The 25,396-nt window shown below is 42.4% G+C and overlaps 1 protein-coding gene and 2 long non-coding RNA genes across 12 annotated transcripts in view; 1 reads left to right on the top strand and 2 right to left on the bottom strand.

Moving 5' to 3' along the window:
- The window catches only part of LOC106970737 (uncharacterized), a 33,304-nt gene extending 25,296 nt beyond the window's left edge, over positions 1–8,008 (bottom strand). For all 3 annotated transcript variants that reach the window (XR_008297456.1, XR_008297460.1, XR_008297457.1), the window contains exons 1-2: positions 6,110–8,008; positions 2,303–2,458 (exon numbers count right to left, since the gene is read on the bottom strand). This is a non-coding gene — a long non-coding RNA (uncharacterized LOC106970737). The remainder of the gene's footprint in view (positions 1–2,302; positions 2,459–6,109) is intronic.
- Positions 1–25,396, top strand: part of MARCHF3 (membrane associated ring-CH-type finger 3) — a 152,022-nt gene that overhangs the window by 41,606 nt on the left and 85,020 nt on the right. The gene's annotated exons all lie outside the window — the stretch shown is intronic.
- LOC106970735 (uncharacterized) overlaps positions 19,764–25,396 on the bottom strand; it is a 110,300-nt gene continuing 104,667 nt past the window's right edge. For 5 of the 7 annotated variants that reach the window (XR_008297447.1, XR_001429547.3, XR_008297454.1 and 2 more), the window contains one exon: positions 19,764–22,794. This is a non-coding gene — a long non-coding RNA (uncharacterized LOC106970735). The remainder of the gene's footprint in view (positions 22,795–25,396) is intronic. The other 2 variants (XR_008297446.1, XR_008297448.1) reach the window with 2 other exon arrangements.

The following is a 25,396-nucleotide window of genomic DNA, read 5'->3' as shown; positions in this document are numbered from 1 at the left end:
TTGGACAGTGGCACCAGGTTTCATTATCGCTAGGTTGTCCTCCTGACATGTTGGAACTGGGTATCGAAACACTCGAGGTAACCTGAAGCAGTCCTTCGAGCTGACTTCAAAGGAGAGGAAAGTGTTAACAAAAGTAGAAAGGAGTGTTTGGAAACAGCCTTAGCTATTTCACGGCAGACTTTGGGAAGACTCCAGGCCAGGGATTCTAAATACCATAGTAGTCAAGTAAAGTGTTCTTATACAAGTAAAATGAGCCTGCCTGGCAGCCTGTGCAGAAGGAAGCCTCACTCCAAACATAATATTTGATGCTGTCCACACTTTAGCACTCTGTTACCGTTGGCTTACGTATCAGATGTGATGTTTTCTCTGGTGGTTGTTTAAAGAAAGGGGGCTGGAAAAATCCCCAGTTTGTTGGTATGGAGGAAAACTGTGCATATGCAAGCACGGATTCCTCTCCAAACTAAACACGTATACGGCACCTTCAGTTGCAAGGGAGCGGCGTTTAGTGTTACTTCCCAACGCCTCGCGAAGGACATTAATACTCCGTATCCATTTTACTAACGTATTTAAAGCAAAGGGGTCTCCAGGAAGTTTTCTCCACATACAATTCCTACAGCTGGAGCGGAAACCAATTCTGAAACATCTCCTCTTCTAAATTATGCCTCTGCCTGGCTTTCGCCATCAGAAGCTCCTGAGGCTGTACTGTCGGGGAAGTGGGCTCAGGGCCCCAGATGCTCATGTGCCAGAGTCGCGGATCCCCAAACGGGTCCGCATTTATTCGGCCTTCTGCACAGCCTTGCTTGACAGAGTAAAAGGCAAAGTAGGGGCCTCCTGTTAGGAGAAGTTCCATTCTTCTGAGAAGCTTTTCTTTCTCAGTGGACAGCGAACTATCCAGAGCAATCCTGGAAGAAGTCATTTGTTCACGGCTGGAGGCTGATTTGCCGCCCCGCAGAAGCACACGCAGTGCAAGAAGACACGCGGCGAGTCGGGGATTTTTCTGCACATTCAGCAGGGCACTGCGCTCGAACAACTGCTTGAAGAATGCTGAAGTCATGTGTCGCTGCTCACTGGAACAGTTCTTTGTGCGGCAGAAAAGCTTGACTGGTAGCTTCAGGGAGAGAGTCACGCACAACTGGTCCTACCCGCCCCGGATTTTCAGTTCGGGGCCACGGAGAGCTTATTTCAAATCCACAGATAGTCTCAAAACAACTTCAGACTCTCTTTCAACCACCTCCCCCCCCCCCCCCCCCTGCCAGACCTTTCAGTAAAGATGCTAACAGGCTGCCAAACTGAAAATAGTAATTTCTCCTCTCCTCCACGTACTTTATCTGCCTGGCTGGGCCAGAAGATCACTCTGGACGTTCGCTGAATGAAAGTTTCGTTTGCCAGCTAGTGGCCCACGGGCCCACCCAGCCTCAGATGATGTATTTTGTTTGGCCTTTACTGTGTTTTCAAGAAATGTGTGAGTTGTCAACCTGTAAAACTCAGGACATTCTGCTTAAAAATCTACGTTTCTGGTTTCTCTTAAAATTCTGAAGTTCTGGTGATCCCAGGCCCACATTCTCAAGGCATACAGTGTGGTGAGGCCAAGGGGTAGCTCTGTGCTCCGGACCAGACGTCCGTGGTGACGTCTGTCACCACGTGGTCCCTGCCAGTGTGAAGTGTCACCTACTGATGAACAAGATTCTCCCACACATGCCAGAGTCCTCAATTCAGAGATGGGTGAAATGAGTTCAGTTTAGGGTACAGGACTTCACTCTCGTGTCCAAGAGAAATAACCACTGTATCAAACCCAGAGACCATAAGGAACAGCACACTTAGCTGGAAGACAGGTAACATGGCTGTGTGACACAACTCCCCTCTCTCTGTGCTGCTACCTCAGTTTCCTTACCTGCACTGTGGAGGTATTAGTAGCTGCCACTCGTCATCTTATTCAGTAATTCAGTCATTTAATAGCATCTATACAGAGGGGCCAACATCGAGGGTTTAAAGTCTCACAACAAGGATCTGCAAGTAGGACTTCATTTTCCCCACATATAAAGGGTCACAATAATAAACCTCTCTGTACCTGGCATATTCTGTATTCTCAATCATCGTGAGTTGTGTGTGTGTGTGTGTTTTAAAGTACCAACTGTTTGCCAAGATTTGTGCTAGGCCTTGGAAATATGAGTTTTTTTGGGTTTTTTTGTTTTTTTTTTAGGAGTTCCATTATCAGGCTTCTAACATAAGAGGTGCTTGGTATTTAGGGGGCCATATTTGAATCAGTACATTTCCCCCCAGAAAAGTATACACACACACTAACTTGCATAACATTCCAGGGGTGTGGCAGTTCCTAAAGCATGTTCAGGGGGCCTGCTCCATTGGGTAGGTCCTCACGAGGGGTGATCCCACAGGATGCGGAAGTGGTGGTTCCAGAAGATGCAAGAGTCTCACGAAGGAATAGCCAGGCAGCGCGGTTCTATGTGAGAGCAAGGGGCAGAGGTGAGATGGGCAGTAAGAGCAATTTTTAATGGACACGACATCACTCTTTTTTTTTTTTTCAGATGGAGAAAATATTCCTATTACAACTCATGCAGTCAGACCTAGCATTTTGTCTATCTCTCACGTGTGTAACTGCAGCTCCTTTTTAAAAAAAATTTTTTTTAATGTTTATTTATTTTTGAAAGAGAGAGAGAGTGCAAGCAGGGGAGGGGTAGAGAGAGGGGGAGACAAAGAATCCGAAGCAGGCTCCTGTCTCCGAGCTGTCAGCACAGAGCATGAGGCGGGGATCGAACTCACAAACCGCGAGATCATGACCTGAGCCTAAGTCAGACGCTTAACCGACTGAGCCATCCACGCGCCCCAGCAGCTACTGTGATACATGGTATGTTCTGGAATTATCTTCTCTCCTACGATGCTTTAACCCTTTTTATCTAAATAGCTCTAAGTCATCTTGGGTATGGAGACTCATCTCAGTATTTATTAAGCCGGACCACTGCTTTTGCATAGGGTTGATTAGGCATATTGGCTTTTGTCCATATTCCAGTCTTTTCCTAGTCTTCAACCTGTAGTTCCCAGTATGCACAGAACTAATTGCACACGGGACCTGATTATCTGTTGGTGACCCAGATGGGGCCAGTGGTCACTCTGGGCCACCTCTGCCCGTGAGCCTCTCTGACCTTTAGGTTGGATGCAGCACTTTATCACGTTCCCTCCAAAACAAATCCAACTGCAAAAGTACTGGGAGGTGGGGAGGTAGGTTTTACTTAGAGTGTGGGAGACAGAGTGAAAATTCACTGCATTTCTCATCAAAATGCCCACTAGACAACCCCCACCTGCTGAAGCTTTTCTCTTTCAAAGGCCAGACTCTGGTCTTTCCTCTATCTTCACCCACTCTGTAGCCTGTGCTAATTCAGAGAACGGAACTTCTAAGCTTCTGCAATTTTGCTTCCTCATTCCTGTTATTTAATACCAGGTGAATTATGAGAAAGCTTCCGCGCCGAGGATGACAATTTTGTCTACACCATCCAACAAGCAACAAGCCCTCCTTAGTATTCCTGCTATTTGTGGGGGGGGTTAGGAGGAAGTTAAGTCACAAACATATCTTCCTCTCCTCCCCACCCCCACCCTACCAACAACTGACATTCTTCACTTATTACCTTGACGGCACCCTTGATGTTAGAACACGTAAACTCATCTCTCATTTTTGGACAGCCGCATGGTGTGCCGTTGTACATATGCAGGATGATGCATTGAGCCATGCCCAGGAATTTACTTTATTTTCCTTTTTCCTGTTACAAACAGTGTGACAAATATCGCACACTTGTGTATGGGTAGGATAAATTACTGGAATCGGTATTTCTGTGTCATGAATGTGTACGTTACAACGTTTAGTGGATACTGTTATCCAGGGATTTGTCTCCCAACCCATTGTGTAGAAGAGACTATTTTTGTTTTCCTAAGATTACCTCATTTTTTATGTTTGTGTACTCATGGTCCCACCTTGATTCAGTAAAGGTTTAAGGTGGGTGGCAGAGAAATAGAACTTATAGGCAGATGGGAAGGGAAAACAGAAAACAAAGGTAAAGACATAAAATGGGGGCGCTGGATGGCTCAGTCAGTTGAGCGTCCAACTCTTGATTTCATCTCAGGTCATGATCCCAGGGCTGTGGGATGGAGCCCCGCATTGGGCTCTGCACTGAGTGTGGAGCCTACTTCAGATTCTATCTCTCCTTCTGCTCCTCTCCCCGGTTTCCGTGCTCTCTCTCTCTCTCTCTCTCAAAAAAAAAAAAAAAAAAATTTTAAAAATACATAAAATGGACTTGTGAGTAAGTAAGGGTATTGTAAAAATTCATTCAAAGTCACTCATAAACATCCATTCAAATTGGGGCACCTGCGTGGCTCAGCCGGTTGAGCATCCAACTTTGGCCCAGGTCATGATCTCACAGCTAGTGAGTTTGAGCCCCGCGTCAGGCTCTGTGCTGACAGCTCAGAGCCTGGAGCCTGCTTTGGAGTCTATGTCTCCCTCTCTTGCTGCCCCTCCCCTGCTCATGCTCTGTCTCTCTCTCTGTCAAAAAATAAATAAACATTTAAAAAAAAATCCATTCAAATTCATGCAAACCAGGCATCCTTCAGGTTTGGCACTAAGCTTTCCAGCAGCCAATGCAAAGAGGGGAAAGTGATCGATTATAGAATCCACAACTAAAAACAGCCATGGCTGGCCTGCCTTATCCAAGAAACATTGCACACTGAGACTGTCCTCAGCAGTGTGACCTCGTGTGAACCCCACAGCACCCTGGTATCTGCCCATTTTTCTCACACCCAAAGCAGAGCCCCGCTGTTACATGCACACGTGCTGATTATGTTGGGTGGGGTGCCAGCCTGGTCACGGTTGATAAACCAACCCCTGCCTCTGAATATGGCCAGATAACAGGGTGTTTACGGTAGGCATCGTCACTGGAACACACAGACCTTCCTTTCTCTTAAAAAAGCTTCTGGGACCTGCCTTAGAGGATGAGACCAGAAGTAAATCTGCACCAGTGGAGGGTAAGCGCAGTCAGGAAAGCTGTCACACAGGCACACTCCCAACCACCTGCTGGGTGAGCAGGCAAAGGGGTGGATGGGTGTGTTCCCCATGCTGCCCAGGGCTGGGGGACAGGGATGCCCCGAGGGAGTGAGGAGCCCTGTGTAAACGGCCAGCAGCAATCACCACCAGCGGGCTGAATCTCCCGACAGAGGGTCAGATGTCTCCACAAGCTCTGACCCAAAGCAAAGGGAGTCGAGCTGGACCACAAGCAGTGGAGGAGCTAAGGGACAACGGAACTCGGGCATGGACTTGAAAGCAGGGCGAACTAGCGAGAAGGGAGTGGGTCTCCAAGGGAAGAGGCTGGCAAAATACAAAACAAAATGGACTGAGTCACATAAGGTTTTGTCCCCAAGCCCCACTGAGCTCTGGGTAATTTTACCCACAAGCTACCCAGCACTGAGGTGTGGACACCCAGACGTAACCAGGAAAGGACCTATCGGCAATGTATAATGAGCAGAAAGAAAAAAAGAGTTAAGAACCTGTGTCTCAGCCCCATGAATATAGAGGGGTAGTATTTTCCTTTGTCATTCCCTGGATGACAAAGGAGAAGAAAGTACGAGAAAGTTATTTGAAGGGAAAGAAACAGAAAAGACCGTGGGCCCCTGATTGAAGGATTTTTTTTTTTTTTTTTTTTTTTTTTTTTTTTTTTTTTTTTTAGCATCACCCTGGGGATTCACCAGAGAGAGAAAGAGACGTAAGAACAGCAGGCCACTCCCCAGGGAGTAAAAGGAACCAAAAGACACATAGGGACATGCCTGTTGGGGACATGACATGGCATGGGGAGAAAATGAGGTACATTTTCCATTTAGAGAAGACTGATCTTATTTAATGATCCTTACATTCCCTTGATTCAAGTGCGTCCACGTGAAGGTTGACTTTTGAACCATGAGTTTTAGCCAGTACAGCTGTTCTGGGTTTTAACTTCACCCACACGGATCCTGACCCACTGTCTAAAAGCCTCCTGCCCTTCACACTGGTCTGTGAACACACTTTGCTTTGCCTAGACCTGGGAGAATGCCTTCCCCATCCCCATGTTCTGTGTACCTCCAGGCTAGCAATGAGAGCATCCCAGGATGTCTGGCTGATGAGGAAATATGATCCCAAGCTGTAGATTCTCGTATAACTTCACCAGAATATTATACCAGTGAAAACATAACTTGAACTTACATGTGGGAAAACACGAAAGTGTGGCAGTCAGGTTTCACTATGAGACTGCTGTATTCTACGTTGAAAGATTTCAGTAGGACTGGGTTAGCCAGATGACTTCAGGTATCACATGCAACTTAACTTGTCACTAAGTTTTTTTCAAGTTTATTTACTTATTTTGAGGGAGAGAGAGAGCGTGCGTCGGGGAGGAGCAGAGAGAGGAAAGAGAGAGAATCCCAAGCAGGCTCCTTACTGTCAGCACAAAGCCTGACTCGGGGCTCAGTCTCATGAACCATGAGATCGTTACCTGAGCCAAAATCAAGAGCCAGATGCTTCATGGACTGAGCCACCCAGGCTCCCCTTTGTTAAGGCTTTTAAATCATTGATAAAAACGAACTTATTGGGATAAAGTCGTGCCCAGACTGTGACAGAATATATAAAAACGAGTGTAGGTTACAGAAAAAAAAACCAAACACCTGTTTTCTTACTGTTCAAATAGCTACCATTTCCATGTGTCATATGGTGATCTGAAATTGTGGTCAGGACTCCTCCTAATCTATTTTTAAATGAGCTCATCACATGAACATGGCTAGAAAGTTGTCACCTTTGATCAATATGCGAAATATTGAAATATGCCACCTTTGATTTTGATGCGAAAAGCCCCCCAGTTAAGGCTCTTAATCATTTCCGTGGTGAGTTTTGAACAAAATACAAGAGCAAGAGTATTATGAAAAGGTTGCTTATGTTACCCTCCCCCTCTGATTATCCAAAGAACAACAAAGCCAAAATGTGGAGAAAATCAAGATGCTCTTTTAGCCAAAAAGACTGGTGAGGCTTATACCTCCTTGGGTGGTGACTTCAGACTTTTTTCCCCTCAGCTAGGCATAGCCTTGACAGAGGAAGCTGGGAGCCAAGGGCCTGGACCATCGTCGTCAGCAATCAGACCCTCTTGGGAGGAGGGTCCCCCACCTTAAAAAACAGTTTGCTTTGTAGTATGAGGCATTCTTCTGCCCCTAGATTATAATGAAGGTTTTTAGATAATGTTGCCGGCCATCGCCTTGGGCAGTTCTATATAGTGAAGAACTACAAAACTGTGTGACGTATATTCCAATAGACAGAATTTACTACTTTATAGTTGCAGAAGCAATAATTCACAAACATTGCTTTCAATGTTGTTTTGGGGAGAGAGAGTGCAAGTGGGGGAGGGGCAGAGAGAGAGAATCCGAAGAAGGCTGGGGGGCGGGGGGGGGGGGGGGGGTCAGCACAGAGGCGGACGCGGGACTGGAGCTCACCAGCCTTCTACCTGTGAGATCGTGACCTGAGCCCAAGTCAGACGCTTAACTGACTGCGCCACCCAGGTGCCCCACACTCGAACATTTTTATTTCTAGCACTGCTGAACTGAGTGGGGTCATCACGATGCATTTTAGGCAAACGGGGTGTGAGAGTTAAGGATGGTTTCCCCCCAACTCCCTGTGCTGCCTTCCGAGCTCCTGGGAGTGTCTAGCTGAGTGTCTGAGGGGGGTGAGAGGCTGAGTCTCCGCTGGAATCAGGACGGGCAGGACCTACGGGCCGCCAGCTTTGCACGCGCATCCCCTGCAGGTGAAAGCGGTGCTGCCTCTCGCTTGCTTCGCCTGGCACGAGCCCCAGAGGAGTGGGATTCCACAGGGCTGCACCTGCTCAGGCCCCCACAAATGACAGGCTGCTGCAGGATGTGTTGACTCCCCCAGTTAGTGTGACCCAACACACAAGTCTGTGGGCACAGGGCAGTCACCACCCGCCCCCCACCCCGCCCCACGCCCCTGCCCCCTCCCCTGGGAGCCTGCAGAACTATGCAGGTCAGGTTGTGAAAGCACATCATCCCTGGTTATTTAGAAAGGTGTTTGCAATTCCCAGGAGGTTGCTTTTGTTAAACTCTGCTCATTGTACTAGTAGAAAACAATGAGTGTGATTACTCTTTACTCTCCCTAACATCTCAAGGGAGCTTTTTGCCCATGTGACTCTCCAGGGAGACATGATGACATGGTGACATCTACCTGTACCCAGGCAGGTGGCACAAATAACTAAAGAAAGAGTATGGGGGAAAAAATAATGAAATTTTAAAGTAAAATGTGTAACTATGGATTATAAACAAATACTTATACTCAGTGTAAAAAGAATATATTTTAAAACTGACATCATGAAATGTAGAGAAATAAGTATCTAATTTTTGCTGGGTATAAGGGGGAAATGCAGTGTATAAATCATGCAGAAAACAAATTTTCTCCATTGCTGGAGGGTATTTGGGATTGGTAGCTAAAACTTTTTAAATTTACAGGTCTTTTTCCAGCATTATTATTATTATTTTTTTTTTTTACATCTTGTCCCAACATCTAGGTCCTAGACATTGGACCTCTTTTCCCCAAGATCAGGAAACTTTTTTTTTTTTCTCTCCTCATTCGTACAAGAGGCCAGTGAGGATAAATTCAAGCAAACGGTTGTAAATGCCTCTCTTGCCACTCTTAGGATTTTTACAGCAGCCACAGAAAATGAAACCAGGGACGACTGGGTGGCTCAGTCGGTTGAGATTCCAACTCTTGGTTTGGGCTCAGGTCATGATCTCACGGTTCGTGAGATCAGGCTACATGTTGGGCTCCATGCTGACAGTTTGGAGACTGCTGCGGATTCTCTCTCTCCCTCTGTCTCTGCTCTTCCCCCACTCTCTCTCTCTCTCTCTCAAAAGAAATAAACTTAAAAAGAAAAAAAGAAGATGAAACCGGCTGGGGATGTGAGTGGATGATGGTAAGACTGTACCAGGTGGGAGGAAGATGCTGATAGGGAACCTGACCTACAATTAATGAATGACATCAACGCCTTTCATGTGGAACAGCACACCCGAGGGCTGGATGAGACAAGCACGAAAGAAGAGAAAGATATCATCTTGTTAATTGACCTAATCGCACCTCCTCCCCCAGAACTACAGATGATTTATAACACAGAACTTCCTCTAATGCCATCAAACTGCCTCTCCCAGAAACACCACATAGTAGCGATGGTGAATGGTGATCATGAGCGAGGAGAATTTTTGCCCTTGCCTCCTGGCCATTATTTCCTCTGCGAACTTACTTGGGGAAAGCTGATGTGAAACTCACTTCTTGGCTTAGGGTGGGTTTTTTTTTCCCCTTTATTTTTTTGTTTTTAATTTGAAGCAGTCACACCCTCCACCCCAAACAGACTGCAGATCCCGCCGTTGTGTTCCTAACTTTGTGTTATGAACGTTGGACTCTGGAAAGCAACAGCAGTCTTGGCGGAACCGGTGTGGATAATGCAAGCTTTTGGTATTGGAAAGGGAAAAATGAAAAGAGCTGTGCAGGAACAAGAAGTCTGGCATTTTTTCCTCATATTTCTAGGTGATAGACAAATTGTTAGTTACCACACGTATAATTTATTAGTAATTGCTCTAATTTGCCTCCTGAGTTTCTAAAGTCGCCAGTTCACTGAGATCAAGTATTTTGTACCTATAAAATAGGAATCATGTGATAATTTAATGAAGTAGCTACCCAGTTAGGGCGATTTTTGTGCAAATGCAGTTATTGACATTATAATTTAGAAAAGTGGGGGAGGGATAACAGAGTCGAACTCCCAAGAAGCCTAGTGACTAATATCACTCACCGGGATTAAAATGCTACGTACACATTTCCTCCTGTGGACATAGGGATACTAAGATAACTTTTCTTTGGGTTGGTTTGCAGTCTGTTTAAAAGAAAACGTGTACTTGCTCCTTGGAGCATGGTAAGGGCTGGATACCAGATCCCTCCTGTGGGTGGTCTGGGAGACAGAGGGCTTGGGAGTTTGCAAACGACAGTAGAGCAGAGCCCCACCGAGCCAGCTGCAGGGATGCTGCAGACTGACTGGGTTGGCACAGCACTTTTGGCTCTTCTCAAAGCAAACGTTCCACTTGTCTCAAAAAATAATTAGCTGACTTCCAGTACTGTTTTAAGGACCTAAATGCAAAACGTATTCTTGCGGCTGGCCTGACAGATTTCTCTCTGTTCCTGAATCTCTGCGATTTACCCACAGAGACATTTTCTACTTATCTTCTCTACTGAATAGCCAAACAAGCTGAGGTCTCATTCTGTCTCTATGGCATCAGCAAAATTGTAAACTCCCCTCTGCTTGCTGAGCTCTGTTCTTGCTGATTTGTAAGAGGCAGGAACACAGCTTAACATTTGGTTCTCAGGTTTAAACTTGTGGTCCTGAAAATGGCAGAAACTAGGAAAATGAAGTTTTTAGCTGACCTTTGACAACGCTGGAAATAGAGGTGATGGAATAAACATGAATTGCTCAGGACATTTTGGAAAGTCACTCCTTTGTCAAATTCAGCTGAGCGACATCCTGGGACTGATAAAATTCCTTTGCAGTTCATCAGAATATAACTTTGGCTCAATCTGTCAAAGTCACAACCACATCTCTCACGAGTACCATTTGGCCACAGGTCAAATCCATTATCACAAACACAGGAGATGTTCCTGAATAGCATTCCTAACCACTGTCGATGTCTACATGCATGGAGTAAGAGCAAATATCAAAAAAAAAAAAATGTAAGAGAAACAATGCAATTTAGATGATCCCTGCTATTTTTATCGAAATCCGGAAACTCTTCCAAGTGACCAAATGGCATTTGGAAAAATAACCGTACCCTTGGAACCTGAAATCAGACTGTCAATGATGAAGATTTTAAAATAATTTATGGCTTCATAACTTCCTTGGTATATACTTTTAGCATGTTCACGACCAAGGAGGAGCCCCAGATGAGTCTTCTGGCTTAATGCTTGCTTGATCAATGTTCTGGAAGCAACAGGGCAGGATGGACCACCCGTTTATCCTCAAAGTGGGATCCTAGGGCCATCATCATTAACCTAATCTGCTAGCATATCAAAAAGGCAAAATCAGGGTCCCAGCATTTCTGGGAGTGGGGCGCAGGAATCTGGGTTTTTACAAGCTCTTCTGGTGATCGTGACGTTCACTGCAGTTTGAGAGCCACTGGCCTCAGGGTCTCTGGGACAAACTGTCAACTGGCAACTGATGGTTTGTGGTTGTACCTGCTTATCTTTCTTTCTGCAGATGGAAGAAATGTGGCAATCGTGCCATCGTCCTTTGAAAGCTAGCTAGGTCCCAGCTGCTGACTTTTGCTTTCTTTTCTCCACAACATTTCCCAATACCTGGATCAGAACTATGGGGCACCATACGTTGAAACTGACTTAAGATGACAGTCTGTATGTTAAACTTGGAACGTGTAAGGAGCTCCTCCTAAACTTGTTTTAGTTTGTTTGGTACTAAGAGGTGACCATACACCTAAACAGTAATACACAGTCTTCCTGAATCAACTCTCTGAATACCTTAGCCATCTGTAACCCAGAAAGTAGACCGAAAAGACCTTTTATCATTCAACATGTATATTATGAAAACTGCACACCAAAGCTTGTTCCTTTTTTTTTTAAGTTAATTTATTTTGAGAGAGAGAGAGAGAGAGAGAGAGAGAGCACAAGGCAGAGAGAGAGAATCCCAAGCAGGATCCACACCACCAGTTCAAGCCTGATAGGGGCTTAAACCCATGAACGGCAAGATCATCACCTGAGCCGAAATCAAGTCGGATACTCAACTGACTGAGCCACCCAGGTGCCCCAGAGCGTGTTCCTTTTAAAGAAATTCTTGGAGGCTGCCAAAATCTTCTCAGTCTTAAAAACTAGTTGTGCCTCAGAATCACATGAGAAGCTTTTTTTTTTTTTTTTAACCTAAATGTAAGAGCTAAAACTATAAAACACTTAGAAGAAAACTTAAGTGTAAATCTTCGTGATCTTGGGTTAGGCAACAGTTTCTTAGCTATGACACCTATAGTACAGGCAATCAAGCAAAAAATAGACAATTAAAAATTAAAACCTTTGTGCTTCAAAGGACACTATCAAGAGAGCGAGTGAAGAGCAGGAAATACTTAGAAATCATACATCTGAAGAGGGTCTGGTATCTAGAACGTATTTTTAAATACTCAACTTACAACTCAACGATAAAAAACCCAAATAACCTGATTTTAAAAATCAAATAGTTGAACAGACATTTCTCCAAAGAAGATGTACACATGGCCGATACACACACACAAAAATGCTCAACATCATTCATCATTAGGGAAATAGGAGTCAAAAACACAATGAGACGGCACATCACACTAAGATAGCTAGAATCAAAAAGATAGAAGATACCAAGAGTCAACAAGGATTTGGAGAAACTGGAACCCTCACACGTTGCTGGTAGGAATATAAAATGGCACAGCCACTTGGGAAAACAGCCTGGCAGTCCCTCAAAAACTTAAAAACAGAGTTACCGTAGGACCCAGCAATTCCACTCCTAGGTATATACCCAATAGAACGGAAGACATGAAAGCTTGTACATGAATGCTCACAGCAGCCTTGTTCCTTAAAGCCAAAAAGTGGAAACAACTCAAATGTCCATCAACTAATGAGTGGATAAACAAAATGTGGTATATTTATACAATGAGGTATTATTTACCTTTAGAAAGGAGTTTGAAATACTGATACATGCTGTGACATGGATGAACCTTGAAAACATTAAGTGAAAGAAGCCAGATACAAAAAGCCACATATTGTGTGATTCCGTTTACGTTAAATGTCCAGAATAGGCAAAGCCATAGACACAGAAATGTGACTAGTGGATTCGTGGTTGTCGGGGGCTGGGGGAAGTCTGATGGCCACACAACTTTGTGAAATACTAAAACCACTCAATGGTAGACCTAAAAGGGTGTATTTCATGGTACGTAAATTCTGTTTCAGTTTTTAAAAAACAGGCAGCAAGGTGGATTTGGCCAGTGGGGCCAAGCATATTTCCATAATCAAAAATAATGTGTGATATACACTGAATTAGAATCACCGAGGATGGGGCCAGGGCTGCTATGGTTTTGACAGGTTTCCAGGTACTTTACTTGAAACCAGTCAACTGCCGATTGGAAAATCAGTGGTTGGGGACCACTGCTCTCTATATGGTTCTGTTAGTCCGATTCTCTTAGAAGGCTGAGAGGAAAGCAGTTTCTACAGGGAGACAAACAGGAGAAAAAAAAAAGTATATATATATATATGACATATATATATATATATATATGACATATATATATATATATTTGCTGACAACCCAACAAGACACAGTCAAGAATAAGATGCACATATAACAGCTGAAAAAGCCTAAGTATTCTGAGGCCACTTAGCCCAGAAGCAAAGAGTCATATGTGCCATAACAATCCGACATCATCGCTATGTTACAACTTTTGATATTCATAGCGATGACCTGGAGGCATTCAGAGAGGATTAAACTGTGTTCAGTAAATGTTATTTAAGGCATGTGGAGGTAAATACTCGTTTTAGAAAATAGCATTTTAAGAATGCTCCAAGTAGTAAAACCTCAACAATTGAGGAAATCTGATTATCCAGCTAAGGTAGTTTAGAAATCCTTAATAGCTTTATTTTAAAGTTTTCTAATTTTTTTTCCACTTGGCTTTCACAAACAAGAATCAGTCTTGCAACTAAGGAAAAATAACAGGATATAAACTTCCTGAAATGAGCATGGGACACAGAAAACATTTCAGGGGAGAGCGACAGAGAGGGAGAGATTTTTGGTTTTCTAATGCATACTCCTTTGTAAGCCAGTAGGCCTTTCTGTTTTTAATCTACTTTACTGAGGTATAATTCATATGCAAAAAAATATTTTGAGCATGTGGTCTGAATGCCTTTGACAAATGTGTACGCACACCCATGTAACTACCATTCCATCGATACACAGAACATTTCCACCTCCCTCGAATCATGTGCCCCTTTGCGGTCAGTCGCCCGACCATGTGCCCACCTTGCCCCAAGCAACCAGTGATGTGATTTCTGGCACTATTGATTAATTTTGCCTCTAGAATTTCAGACAAACAGGCTCATACTCTGTATGTCCTTGGGTCCAGCTTCTTTCAACACAGCTATGACATACATGTATGTTGCTGCATGGGATTAGTAGTTCATTCCATCTTATTACTGAGTAGTATTCCTTATATGAATATACCAAAAGTTACTAATCCATTCACCTCTTGCTTTCTGTTGGGGGCTGTTAGGAATGAAAGGGCCCAAGTGTTTTCATGGACGTATGTTTCCATTTCTCTTGGATAAATACCCAAGGCTGGGCCATGTGTTAAATATATGTTTAACATAATAAGAAACTGCCAGACCTCCTCTCAAGTAGTTTCACCATTTTATACTCCCACTAGGAATGCAGGACAGTGACCGTGAAAGCCTCTACCAGGACTTACAAACTAGTAGAGATAAAATCCTCTCTCTAGGTGACTTTCATGTCTCATTGATTCATTATTTTGTCTGCTATTGTAGGAGTTTCACCTTGTATTTCTGTAACATTTCTCTATACAGTTCCAAACCCTGTTTAGGCTTCAACCAGCGTTAATAATGATACACTATAAATTAATTATATATATCATTATCAGCATTCTATATCATTAGTATGCCATTAATAAAACTAAAGTTTCAGGGCACCTGGGTGGCTCTGTTGGTTAAGCGTCCGACTTCAGCTCTGGTCATGATCTCACGGTTCATGGGTTTGAGCCCCACGTCAGGCTCCGTGCTGACGGCTCAGAGCCTGGAACCTACTTTCAATTCTGTGTCTCCCTTTCTTGCTGTCCCTCCCTTGCTTGCACTCTGTTTCTGTCTCACTCTCAAAAATAAACAAACATTAAAAAATAATAATAAAATAAAAATAAATAAAAATAAAGTCTCAAGCACAAAACATTTTTCCTGGCCAGTGATAGCTAAAAATGGCTTCCCAAACAGCATTTATGTATGTTCCTTTCTAATGAGTGGGCAATGGCTGTGAATGAATCCTTGACTGTGTAACATCTTGGCAGTTTTTGTTGTTTATCCTTTCCAAAATCGACTTTCTGTGAAGTCAGTGCCTCAGTTCACAAAAGAGGAGCAGTACAGTTTAATGTTAAAGAGCCCTAGCTAAAGAGGTAGTCAGACCAGTGTGAACATGGTGAATTCTTTCCATGGGCCTGTTCTTTAACACACAGAGAGCTCTGGATCCCTCATCTGCAATCTGGGAGATGGGCGTTATAAATATCCTTATCTCATATAATTGTTCTGGGGACAATGATCTCATGTAGGTAAAGCCCTTGGCAATGCTCCTAGTTCATATTTATTGCTTAAGAAATGGAAGCTTTAAAAAAGACACGTTCCAATGTGAGTGAAGGAAAAAGTCATCATAGGAAATGCAGCTCGAGTTCTGGAAGATAAATCCCCTCTCCTTGCTTTGTCTAGGAAGCCTGCTGCCTCTCTCTCCTTGGAAGTCAGGGAGATCCCCGTTCCATTAGCGGCCAATAAGCCCCATCCTCCACAAGGTCATTCCCTCCCCATCCTCTGCTCCTGCTGGGGCTGGCTGCGGGAGGTGGGGGGTGGGGGAGGATGTGACCCTTCTCTCACCTCGTGCCAGTCTGGCTCACCTGCTCAGAAGCCTGGACTCACCATGCTGCCCTCTGCCTCAGCTGTTTCTACTGATCTGGCACTGAAACCTCCCGCTTCCTTTCAGAACTCAACATCCTACATGCTCAGGAGACGTACCAGACCCATGGGCTGAGGGATTTTTTTTTTTTTTAAATATATGAAATTTATTGTCAAACTGGTTTCCATACAACACCCAGTGCTCATCCCAAAAGGTGGGCTGAGGGATTAAGAGGCACCGGCTCTCTGGACCCCAGCCTCCAACAACCATAACAGGACCATAGGAGAAAGCTCACTAGATGCACGTCTTAAAATTCCAGAAAATCATTCTTTAAGCTTAATTCTCCAAAGACGTGGACCGTCAGGAAGAGAGAAACCCTCCAGATTCGGGCTCTCAATTTAGAAACCATTTGGTAAATGTTTCTTTTTGCACCTGCACTTAGCCTTTATGCAATAGCCAGTATTGCATCTGCCCTAGCTCCTAACTCTGGAGAAATTGCAGTCTGTCAGGAGGGGAATAAACCATACCAGTTAGTAAGTTAATTAGGAAATGGAATGTGTTTAGGTATGTGTAGGAAGGAGAGCGACCAGGGAAACTCGGATTAACCAGCATTATGTTTTTAAATTGGTAAATCTGCTGACCGGAACACTGCACTGGGGCAGATCTTGTCATTTTCTGTGTTGCGCCCTTCACCCTATGGTGTTAGTTCCACCTCAGGCGAAGGACGGGAGAGACACAGCAGCGGGGAAGTGGGGAGGAGGGCAGAGGTTACGGTCTGGCAGAATCTGGGTGAAGTCATGCGAACCATAGTTCCAGATCCTTCTGTCAGATACCCTCTAAGGTATCAACTGAAGGACCAGCTGACATCTGTGACACTTGGCCCAAGCAGCTAGTTCACTGAGGGAGCGAGCGCCCTCAGCCAGAATGGGTGAAGGTGTGAGACAGTCCAATGTTGTATTAAATATTGAAAATAAGCCCCAAGGTAGGAGTGCTCTTTAGAGAGGCGCTTTAGCCCTCTGATGCCACCCCTTAGGCCAGTTTTCTGTTACACACAGGAGAGAGAATGCCAGAAAATATTGGTGAATTAGTTTGACGAACTTCAGGAGTTTAAAATGAGTATCCTTGACATTTTGACATCCTAGCCCATTTTCCTTTGGCTTTCCTAACGGAAGACGATGGAAGAATTGATTCTCCGCTTGCTTTTCTTCAGCTGCTGAAAAAACTCCCTAGATTTTTTGTTTCTTGAAAAGATTCACCAATTTAAAAACTAAGCTTAAATTTCTGTCAGCTTCCAGTTCTAAAAATTTTCAGTGTCTTAGATCAAACTGATCTTCTGTTAGTTCAAACTAATAAATAAATCTCTGTAGCAAACATCTTTTATGCCATTTACTCAAGCAGAAAATGCAGGTACTTGGTTTGCTTTTTAATTTTCTTTTTAAGGCAGCATTTCCCTTCCCCGCCCCCCAATAATTAGCAGTAACATCCTAAGGGTTTTTTTTTTTTTCCTACCCGGTAACTTTGACAAGTTACCTAAGATTGGTCAAATCTTCTATTTTGGTTTTTAGGGGTATTGCACCTGATACTGTCTTGCTTCATGCGACAAAAATACCAAGGGCGATGTATTACCCTAGTTTATTTTTTAAAGGACAAATACATTGTTTTAGGATCACTTATTTCTGTTGAAGTATTTCCCAAATTCAGATGTTGCTTCTCTAGACAACGAATTCATACAAAAATTTCTAACAGGTCATAAAGATACTTTCCCTTGTAAGTAGACAATCATGAATCTATTCAATCTTTGCTCACTTGTTTATAATCAAAACAAAAAGGGCTAGAAAAAAGATGAAAACCTGTCTATCAGGTCCCTACTCTGTGCCACGCACTGGACTAAATGTTACATACATTTTCTGGGTAATTCTCACAATAGTCTATAAACCATGATAGGTGCTGTGATTATCTTAATTTATATATAAGAAAATTAAAGCTCAGAGAACAACAAACCTGCCCACAGTCACATGGACAGAAAGGAAATCTTTTGTTATTAAAAAAAAAAATAACAACAAAATGGATTCAGTAAATAAATTACAGAATCACAAGTTCATATTTAGTTTTCTTGTTGCTGTTACTGAAAGCATGGAGTTATCTTATATGTACATAAACACATGGCCCTGATACTCTCCTTTGCCACATGAAGAAGTTAAGGTCCGTGGACGTGAAATGACTAACCCCCAGGGACACAGCCAGTTAAATGGATTTCAGAACCAACCAGCAGATGCATATGGCGAGGCTCCTGTGACATGAATTCTTAAGATTTTGGCGGTGTGTCCAGAACCTCCACCCCTGGGTCCTTTTTTTTTTTTAAGTTTATCCATTTTGAAAGACAGAGGAAGAGAGAATGAGCAGGGGAGGGGCAGAGAGAGAGAATCCCAAGCAGTCCCTGTGCTCCATACTGAGCCCGACATGGGGCTCCATCTCACGGTGGTGAGGTCATGACTTGAGCCAAAACCAAGAGTTGCTCACTTAACCGTCTGAGTCACCCAGGCACCCCTTCCACCCCTGGGCTCTTAACATGTGTAGCAGAACTACTAGGCTCACGGCATAGACCCGTCCTCACTTCTTCATGTGATGCTGGCACCTCTGTTTCATTGGACAAAGAAACACAATGCATATTCCTGTTAAGTGTTCAGATGGCTGTTTGTTTACACTGCGGAGGAGTAACCGTGGTAGTTCCAGGGCTGTCACTAGTGAGCCTGTCAATGTAATTGTGTGGTGACTCCACCGCAGTTGTGAAGCAATCATTCATATCCATCCTTGTGTTTATATTTAGCAGTGGCTGTTAATGGTGTAATTATAGGATATAAACAAGCTCCACCCAGAGTGAGGCCGAATGATGAGATGATTGCCTGGGGACCTAGGTTACCCAATGCATCTTGCGCTATGAAATGAAAATATCCAGCACGGACAACTTTATTGTGACTATAAATTTGGCCTCCCACTAATACCACTTCAAGCCAAATTATGTATGTTTGATGAGGCATAATTTCTTATTAGATTCGGAGAATACCAGGGCAGACTACATCATGATGGGATTATAATTTGAATTTTAATCAGGTTTTGTTCATTCCCCCATACTAGCTAATGAAATTGATTTGATAACATAGTTATTCAAATGAATAGGGGACAACATAGGACAAAAAGGGAACAAATTGTATTGCTTACCACAAACAGTACTACACTCTTTTATAATATTAAGTGTAACTGTTGGCATTTTTTTCCTGACCTTTCCACGAACCCTCTTTCATCAGCCTCGTGGTGGTCCCTTCCCCGAGACAGATGTCGGAGTCTGGGTTTCGGCCTCTCTGATTAGGGATTTAACATATTGAATTCAGCCTTCTAATGATTCGCTACAGTTTTATTTTGACAGCCCTCTGTGCAAACCCTGCCTGTATATAAATCAATGCCCCTCATTGCTGACCAAGAGAGCGTGTTGAAAGCTCTCCATCAAAATATCTATCATTCGGGAAGTGGAGAGAGAAGTTCGTCTAACAGACTGTGGTTTGCTCCCTTGTACGTACTCTATTCCTCTCTTTTCTTCATCTAGCACACCCAGGATTCAGACATTTGGAATAAATGTTTAAAGCAAGAGATTCCATTAACTGTATGAAGTCATCGCTAGAATAGCTATGTGATCTTACTGTCGTGTGATCTTCTAAGTCATAGCTAGGATAGCCTCTACCCTGTGATCTTATTGTCGGTCCTCACCACACCATCGGCTACCTGAGAATAATATAAGTCAGAGAAAATTAAGTTGCCTGAATAATGACTCATTTCTCCTTAACACTAGCCACTTTTAACTCATTCCAGTGAGTATTTAGCTTCTAACCGGAGTATTTATTACCTGGTCATTTTTTCTGAATCACAGTTACATATCTAAGTACATGAACAACTAGAGTTTCATGAAGGTTAAAAAGCCAAGTAGAATAAGCCAGTGGAAACAAGGTGATACACTTGTGAATATTAAAACCATGGTATTTGCCACACTAACAGACAGTTCTCTCGTTTTTTAATGCATAAAGATGGCAAACTGTCATTACTGTGAATGGCTTGGGAGCCAGGTAATACATTGTTTCTCTAAAGTATTTAAGTCATCAAGGCAGTAGCAAGAGGTCAGTGTCTGATTTGCTTAACAGCTGGAGGCAGATCAGGGTGAACTGAGACTTGTTGTCAAAACATTCTCAAAGGGGAAAATATTGATAAAAAATTAAAAAGGAAAGTTCTGGAGTTTGCATAAAATGAGAAGGAATAGAATTTATTCCCCGCCTCTTTAAGGGTACTGAATATCGCTTCAGTTTGCAAATATTGATACAACTGTCATATTATTTTCACTCTGCGACAATTTTGAGTTTTCTTCACTTGAAACATTGTCCCAGGGGGCATTGTGACTGTTAAACTAATCTTTATTCATGATTTATGCAGCCTGAACTCAAGTCTCTGAAACAAAATTAATAAATCATGTGTTGATGGAGAGAATGGCAGAGACTGGAGACAATTTGAAGAACAATTTCTATGTGATTGGAACCACTTAGACCAATTTTTAGTTTATGGCAATTTTTGGCTTAAGATACAAAAACTCTTAGGGCCTCCTGGAAACTGTACCAATTCATTTTTTCTGTTTATTTATTTTAAGGGAGAGAGTGAGTGTGTGAGCATGTGTACACAAGTGGGGGAGGGGCAGACAGAGAGAGAGAGAGAGAGAGAGAGAGAGAGAATCCCAAGCAGGCTCCACGCTATCAGGGCAGAGCCCGACGCGAGTCTGGATGCCACATGATCCCACTGTGAGATCATGACCTGAGCCAAAATCAAGAGTCAGATGCTTAACCAAGAGAACCACCCAGGCACCCGACAGTTCATTTTCTTGCCTGATTTACTCGAAGACGTGCTGAAGCCAGGCTACCCAAACTGACCTATGGTCAACTCACCCTTTAAAAGATACCTAGCTAGGAACATCACATAGCTTGACTTCACAGCACACCAGAACTCTAACTCAACCCCTTCTGACTGCAAGTTATGTCCATTTGTTCTTGCTGTTTTCTCAGAGGAGCATTTAAAATTTAACTGAGTACCCTCTATGGAACTATAACCAAGCAATCACCTAGGAGACAAAGGTACATTGGTAATCAGTCCCAGATGCAATGCTGGTTGGAATGCCAACCAGGGCTAGCCATTCATGAGTTACAGTTGGGTTCCACCATGGTGTGTGGTAATCGCAGCTTTAAGAACACCAAGGAATTAAGGTGTGATTATTTCTTAAATCAACTTTATTGGGGCCCCTGGGTGGCTCAGTCAGTTAAGCGGCCGACTTCGGCTCAGGTCACGATCTTGCAGTTTGTGAGTTCGAGCACAGGGTCGGGCTCTGTGCTGACGGCTCAGAGCCTGGAGCCTGCTTCTGATTCTGTGTCTCCCTCTCTCTCTGCCCCCTCCCCTGTTCAAGCTCTGTCTCTCAATAATAAATAAATGTTAAAAAAATTTTAATAAGTAAATAAACTTTATTTTTTAGAACAGTTTTGTATTTACAGAAAAACTGCAGATAGTAAAAAAAAAAAAAAGTTCTCATATACCTCCCACCCAGTTTCCTCTATCACTAACACCTTAAATTAATATAGTATCTTTGTTACAACTAATGAACCAATATTGATACATTCTTAGTAACTCAAGATTATGCTTCATTCACATTTCCTTAGTTTTTATGGAATTTTACGTAATATGCTTTTTGTGTTCCGACAGTCAGTTGTCATGTCTCCTTAGGCTCCTCTTGGTTGTGACAGTTCCTCACACGTATGCCGTGACTTTGACAACCACAAGTCAGTATTTTGTAGAATGTCCCTCCGTGAGGATGCATCTAGGGTTCTGAGTTTGGGAGAGGAAGACAATGCAAGTCAAGGGCCAGTGTCATCACACACGAAGGGCACATGTTATCAACATGACTTTTCCGGCTTGATGTTGACCATGATCACCTGACTGAGGTGATGGTGTCTACCAGGTTTCTCCACTGTGAAGTTGCTCTTCTTCCCTCTCTTCCATACAGCATCCTCTGGAACGAAGTCACCATGCCCAGCGACACTTGAGGAACGGGGAGTTATGTTCCACCTCCTTGAGTCTGAGCATGTACATAACTTATTCAGATTTCTTCTGCACAGGAGATTGGTCTCTTCTCCCTCCCCCTCCCTTGATTTATTTATTCAGTCACTTATTTGTAGAAGTATGGACTCCGATTTCGTACTTGGGCTCATAGTGCAATACTACTTTTTTTTATTTTCCACCTGTAGTCAGTGGAGCTCTTACACTTTGATCCTCTGTCTTTTTGAAATAACTCCATTATTGTGTGTGTGTGTGTGTGTGTGTGTGTGTGTGTGTGTGTGTGGTGGGCTTTTGTGATCATTTCTCTTTAATTTAATTGTATCTTGCACATACAAGTCAGCCAAAGTGGTAGTTACCAGCTTTTCTCCTCTGTGTGCCAGTCATCAATCAATTTCTTTTCAGGTGAACAAGTGGAATTTTTAAAAAATCTGTCACATTTGATGTTTTACCCGAAGATTATTTGGTACCCTTGATCTTTCCTCTCCTTGTCTGTACCATCCAGTCATGAGACACTTTTTGGATTCAAAGATAAATTATTTTAAAAGTAGTAATAAATAGAGTAAATCAGAAGAGACTAGGGACATAGAATAAATGGAATATGAAGAATTTGATCACGAAAAATGAAAAAAAATACAGAATACAAAAGCAACGGGCTTTTAGAAATTTAAAAAAAATTGAACTTTAAAAAAAAAAAGCTGAAAATTCAGGATAAGTACACAAGACCGTTTCTGAAACTAACATGTATCTTAATATGATCAAGAACATTGAGACCAGAATAACAGCTCAGAGCACAATAACTAGTAAACTGGTAAGGACAATAAACTAATACCTCATGAGGATCAGGACCAAGACTCCCTTCACAAAGTGATCACTCAGTATTCTGCTGGGAGCCACAGCCCATCCAGGAAACAGAAATCTGTGGAAAGTAGGAAAAAGATCATCATTTATAGGTGATGTTTCTGTTTACCTAAAAACAAGAGAATCAATCAAAATATAATGAATAAAAATTTAATTAAAAAAAAAACCCTATCTACAAAATAAACCAAAATCAATAGCTTTTCTGTCAATGAGCAATAAGTGTGTGTAAAATATAATGGAAAAGATCCCATTTACTAAGATGTAAAATATTCAATAATAATAAATGAGTACTTGGAAAACTGAACTATTTGCTGAGAGAAATAAAAGCAAACTCTAATAAAGGCTATGTAGCTAGATAGGAAGACTAAATATTTTCAAAATGTAGTTCTTTTCTATGTTATTCTTCAGGTGAAACACATTTTTAAGAAAATCTCAACTTTAAAATGGTGATTCAAGGTTAAGAAAAAAACAAAAAACAAAGAGAAAACAAGAAAACAACAATAACCCAGGAAGAATAAATCGAAATGATCAACAAGATGGGGGGGTGGGAGGGAGGGAGGGTGGGTGATGGATATTGAGGAGGGCACCTTTTGGGATGAGCACTGGGTGTTGTATGGAAACCAATTTGACAATAGATTTCATATATTGGAAAAAAAATTAAAAAAATTAAAAAAAATGATCAACAAAATGTGGGAGACAAGAGATCTTTGTCTAACAGTTACTGAAATGAATTATAAAGCTATCATAACTTTGAAATGTGATGTTTTCCAAATATAGATTAATGAAGCATTGCCTAGGGAGAGATTCTACGATGAATAGGGATTTACTGTTGAGAACAGTGGCATACACATGAAGAAGTTACCAATAAATAAGATTGAACCAGTTGATAAACGATTCGGAGAAAATGAAAGCTGGCTTTTGACATCACACCATACACCAAAATAAAATTTAAATGTATTGAAGAATTCATGAAATTATAAAAGTCACCGAAAATCTACAATGAGGGGCACTTGAGTGGCTAAGTCTGTTGAGCATCTGACTCTTGATCTCAGCTCAGGTCTTGATCTCAGGGTCATGAGCACAAGCCTGTTGTTGGGCTCTATGCTGGACGTGTAGTCTACTTAAAGAAAAAATCTAGGATAAATTTTAATCTGCTCTTGGAATGAAGATTTTTCTCAGTAGAGGAATAATAAAGGATATCACAGAGAAGAATATCTAAAAATTTTTGTCAAACAGACTATAAACAAAACTAGAAGACAAATGATAGGATTTTTTTTTTTTAAGAAAGAGAGCCTGCACAAGCAGGGAAGAGGAAGAAGGAGAGGGAGAGAGAGAGAATCTTAAGTAGGCTCCATGCCCAATGTGGAGCCTGACGCAGGGCTCGATCTCACAACAGTAAGATCATGACCTGAGCCAAAATCAAGAGTTGAACTCTTAACTGACTGAGCCACCAGGCATCCCGGGATTTTTTTTTTTTAATTTAAATACAAATAACAAAGAGTTAATATTTGAAGATATATAGAGAATTCACTAAGAGAAAGGCAAAAACAAAATCAAAGATTGGGGGAACATGAGTAAACAAATCAGAAAGACAAAACACTATGGCCAAGAAACACATGATCAGGTTTTTTTTTTTAATTAATTAAATTTATTTATTTAAATATGAAATTTATTGTCAGATTGATTTCCATACAACACCCAGTGCTCATCCCAACAAGTGCCCTCCTCAATACCCCTCACCCACCCTCCCCTCCCTCCCACCCCCCATCAACCCTCAGTTTATTCTCAGTTTTTAAGAGTCTGTTATGTTTTGACTCCCTCCCTAACCTTTTTTTTTTTCCCTTCCCCTCCCCCATGGTCGTCTGTTAAGTTTCTCAGGATCCACATAGGAGTGAAAACATATGGTATCTGTCTTTCTCTGTATGGCTTATTTCACTTAGCATCACACTCTCCATTTCCATCCACGTTGCTACAAAAGGCCATATTTCATTCTTTCTCATTGCCACGTAGTATTCCATTGTGTATATAAACCACAATTTCTTTATCCATTCATCAGCTGATGGACATTTAGGCTCTTTCCATAATTTGGCTATTGTTGAAAGTGCTGTTATCAACATTGGGGTACAAGGGCACCTGCACCAGTTTGCATTCCCACCAACAGTGCAAGAGGGTTCCCATTTCTCCACATCCTCACCAGCATCTCTAGTCTCCTGATTTGTTAATTTTGGCCACTCTGACTGGCGTGAGGTAATATCTGAGTGTGGTTTTGATTTGTATTTCCCTGATGAGGAGGGACGTTAAGCATCTTTTCATGTGCCTGTTGGCCATCCGGATGTCTTCTTTAGAGAAGTGTCTATTCATGTTTTCTGCCCATTTCTTCACTGGATTGTTTTTCGGGTATGGAATTTGGTGAGTTCTTTACAGATTTTGGACACAAGCCCTTTGTCTGCTATGTCATTTGCAAATATCTTTTCCCATTCCATTGGTTGCCTTTTAGTTTTGTTGATTGTTTCCTTTGCAATGCAGAAGCTTTTTATCTTCATGAGGTCCCAATAGTTCATTTTTGCTTTTAATTCCTTTGCTTTTATTTTTTTCAACGTTTTTTTATTTTTTTATTTTTGGGACAGAGAGAGACAGAGCATGAATGGGGGAGGGGCAGA

The sequence above is a fragment of the Acinonyx jubatus genome, chromosome A1, assembly GCF_027475565.1.
Source record: "Acinonyx jubatus isolate Ajub_Pintada_27869175 chromosome A1, VMU_Ajub_asm_v1.0, whole genome shotgun sequence".
Classification (NCBI taxonomy): domain Eukaryota; kingdom Metazoa; phylum Chordata; class Mammalia; order Carnivora; family Felidae; genus Acinonyx; species Acinonyx jubatus.
Note: the sequence above shows the minus strand (reverse complement) of the source record. Positions and strands in the feature narration are given on the sequence as shown.